This window comes from Triticum dicoccoides, chromosome 6B (genome assembly GCF_002162155.2).
Source record: "Triticum dicoccoides isolate Atlit2015 ecotype Zavitan chromosome 6B, WEW_v2.0, whole genome shotgun sequence".
Taxonomy (NCBI): Eukaryota; Viridiplantae; Streptophyta; class Magnoliopsida; order Poales; family Poaceae; genus Triticum; species Triticum dicoccoides.
Window position 1 is genome coordinate 27414657 of NC_041391.1, and position 4408 is coordinate 27419064.

A 4408-nucleotide genomic window follows, 5' to 3' on the forward strand; every position below is an offset into this window, starting at 1 on the left:
CGCCGGTCCGGGGGGCAAAAACCCCCAAAATCAGAGGTCGAGACCAGGTGCCGAGGGGCGGAACCCTACTCCCGGGCCAGTCCCCTCCCCGGAACGCGCCCGCGGAAGGCGCGCCGGCGGGCGGGTCCGCGGAAGGGAGGGAGGCGGCCCCGAGCGACGGCGCGCGAAACAGAGGAGGGGGAGGCGGGCGGGCGAGAAGCGGGGTACCTCTGCGGGCGGGCGGGCGGGCGCGAGACGGGCGGGGAATGCGGGCCGGTCGCGGCGGCGGGCGGCGGCGACGGAGGCTAGGGTTTAGCGCGATCGCGCGGCGGGCGGCGGGCGGCGGCCGCGACGGGGTTTTGAGCGGCTCCGGTGGGAGAAAGACGGGGGGAAACGCCGCTGTTACTGCCTGCCTCCTGGCTCTGCTTCTTACCCTTCCCCCCCCTCTGCCCGCGCCGCGGCCGTCTCGTCACGGGCACTGCAGTGGCTTCTGAGATATGTCAGGTCTTTCCCCTACCCCCACCCCCACCATTGGACCAAAAGGGTTGGATGTAATAATGTCATTATTGGATAATAATTGTAGCGCATTTATTGCGGGGCGGGAAAGACGAGGGACATTAATTCTATAGACCTGGAGTTGATGCAAAAAATCACAAAACTGACGTTTGGCCAAAGTTCAGCACAAAATGGCCCTCTTTTGAAAATATTTCATAAAATGGCCCTACACGCATGACGCGCGCACCTGGGGCGCCATGCTAGATATCATAACGCCTCGGTCAACGGTGCCATGCGCGTCGACGCTGACTGTCACGTCGGCTTGGCCTTGGGCCCATGACGCCTGGGCCCAGGGCGCCATGGGCTGTACCACGACGCCCCGGCCCGGGGCGCCATACCCCTTCACTACATAGCCGCCCGAGCCCCTCTGCTCTCTGTTCGTTCTTTCTCTCCTCTCTCTGTTCTTTCCCCACTCCATGGCGCCCCTCAAATCGCCCCTCCCTCTCTCCACTCAAGAGCTGCAGATCTGAGCCGAAGATCGATGGATCCGGTTGCCCTTCGAATCCTCAAGGTATTCTCCTCCCTTTTCCCTCTTTCTATTGGTTGAAATCTCTCCATTTGATTGATTTGGGTGAAACCCTAGTTCATCCTTTTGTTGAAATGTATAGTGGGTTTTGGTGTGATAATGTAGGGATTAGTGTGATTTAGGATATGTATGGCTTACAATATGTATGATATAGGATTATTATGGAAGTGCTATGAATTTGGTTAGGATATGTACACACATATATATGGTGTATGGAAGAATTAGTGCAAATATATGGTGTATTATGTTGTAGAAAATTATATGCACATAAATGGTGTATGGAAGAAGAATTAATGTAGAAATTTTGCACATGTATGTATGTTTTTGCACTAGCGCGGATATTTGCAAATGACAACGGGGCTACCATATACATTTGTAATTTGCAGGATGGCTTCTCTTATCCATCCATCGTATGATCAATTGCATCGTGGATGGTTCATGGCAGATGAAGGAAGGGTTTTTGATCAGCTTCACCTGAGGTCCGGTTCGGTTCATGACAAGATGAAGTATGACGAGCGATACACAGAGTATATCTGGAAGACCGAGCTTCTCCCTTTCATCTCACTCGTGTCTCGTTCGATGCCGAAGATGAACCCTTGTGCGATCACGACACTCGTTGACCTATGGCGCCCTAAGACGCATACTTTTCACTTCTATGCTGGGGAGATGACTGTCACTTTGCAGGATGTTACTCTGATCACCGGACTTCCCATCAAAGGAGAGCCTATTTGTTTTAGCATAGATTCTGATGGATGGCGTGAGATTATGGTTGGACTCATAGGGAGGGAGCCAGGGGTACAAGGGAAGTCCGCCGGTGCAAGTTATCATTGGATTGCTGAACACTTTGGGGAATGCCCGGCTGATGCGGACGATGAAACGGTGCAGCAGTATACCAGGGCATACTTGTGGTATGTAGTCAGCCGGACTCTTTTCTCTGACGGCACTGGCGTGAACGCTTCCTTTATGTGGCTTAAGCTGTTTGCTGGGTGGGAGCATGGACTCGGCTAGGGTACGGCGGGCGGTGTTGTCTTATTTGTATCGTCAGGTAAGTAGTTTTGCTTATAATATTGTGTTCACCATGTAGAAATTTTCTCTAGTTTGTAATGACATATTTCTTATTTGTGTGTAGCTGGACGAGGCGTGTCGTAGGGGCGCGAATCCAAGAAACGTCGTCGAGTCAAAGGAAGCCAACATTGGTGGTCCGATGCTTCTATTATCGATCTGGAGTTGGGAGCACTTGCCAGTGGGGCGGCCGACACCAAAGGGTTACGACCGGTGGGATGATCATCATGACCCGGACCGTATGCCTACATGGGCGTATAAGTGGGACAAGGTTGAAGGTTTTGTTGGCAGTTCAAAGACCACGTATTTGCACTACTGCAACGAGCTTGACATCATGACCCTGGTGCAGGTTATCTTAGTAGCCTCTTGCTTTATCTCTTTAGTTTGTTCGGTTTTCCAAAATTCATACTAACTATGTAGTTTTTTCTTAATCTTTGTTTATAGGTTACCTGGGAACCATACGGAACGGAGGGCAATATTGGTAGGGGAGCTGGTTTTATTACTTTCAGACTTAACCCAAAGTGTCTACAGGAAGCACACTTATGGCGGATGCGTTGCCCGTTGATTTGATATTATGATGTTGAGTTTTATCAGCCACAACGAGTTATGACACAGTTTGGCTTATTTCAAGAGACCCCGCCGAAGTACAAGGACACTTTGCTACATTTGCATAGGTAAGTGCTTAGCGGCGACTAATGCTTTGTCCATTGTTTTCAAGATACTAACAAAAATGCAACTGTCAAATGCTATGCAGTCTTAACAAGATGAAGCAGAAGAGTATAAAAAAATGGGATCGAGAGCATGACATGTATATCCAGGAGTTCAAGCACAAGCTCAATAAGATTGAGCTTTCATTGCGTCAACCGACTTCTAAGCCTCCCCCACGGCCTTTTGATACGGAAGCATTCAACAATTATCTTGTGTGGTTTCGTTCCATTGCCCGTACTCAACTTAACGCACCCGCATTTCAGCCAGGGGACATAACATGAACCCAATCCAGGTTTTGATCGGATGGCCAATATGGAGTACAACAGGCTTATTAGAGATGGTAGACGGTATGAATTGGCGCCAACTAACCGCTTTGTGGTAAGTTACCGTTATATCTGTATGCTTGCCTACATTGTGCCAAAATGATTTGTCCTATTGTGTCCAGCAGCAAAACGAGCTCTCGAAGCATGTCAACGACGCCGATGAGGCACTCAAGTACCCTCCAGGTGAAGAGTCGTACAATAAGCTTAAAGCTTTTGTTGAGGTATGACATTTAATAATTTGCTTTTCATACACATTTTTGAGGTATATCTCCTTACATCATGATATGTCAATTTCATAGCGGAGCAAGTCTTGGGCACGTGGCCTTGGTGCTCTACTAGGCTGCCGTTCCATCGATGTCGCCGTCCCTACAACTTCGAGGTCAAGATCATCATCAAGCGGCACCCAGCAGCAAGGCGAAGAATCAGCTGATGACATGGAGGAGGAGGGGGATGAACAGACGCATGATGAGATTAACACCTGCAGATGCCCGATGCGCCTTAGCCTAGTCAAAGGCGTGGAAAGTATACTCCGGGCAAATAAGCAAGGAAGGCACGTAAGGACCCGGTGATCGAGGCCGCCTCAGAGGAGGAGGAGGAAGAGGAGGTGGAGGTGCCGCTGTAGAGGAGAAGGCGCTTAGTGAAGGGGAAGGATGCTGCACCGGCTAAGAGGGTGAAAGGAAGGAAATAATGCATTTGTCTTCAACTATGTAGGAAACTTTGTGGTGAACTATGTATGAAACTTGATGCATTTGTGGTGAACTATGTATGAAACTTGATGCATTTATGGTGAACTATGTATGAACTTGATGCATTTGTGGTGAACTACGTATGAAACTTGATGCATTTGTGGTGAACTATGTATGAACTTGATGCATTTGTGATAGTTCTCTTCTACTTAATGTACTTGTACTGAACATGCATCAGTTGACAGCACGACGCCCTGGGCTGGGGCGCCCTGCCTGTTGCCAGCACGACGCCCCAGCCCAAGGCGCCATGCACTAGTAGAAAAAGGGTCAAACGTGAAGCACATTAGTGCCGGTTTGATTTTGGCCCGGTACTAATGGTACCATTAGTGCCGGTTCGAATGGATTTACATTAATGCCGATTCGTGTTGAACCTTTAGTACCGGTTCGTGGCACGAACCGGTACTAAAGGGGTGGTGGCAGGCTGACGTCAGGCCGGGGCCCCACGATCACCTTTAGTACCGGTTCATGGCACGAACCGGTACTAAAGGTCTAACCTTTAGTACCGGTTC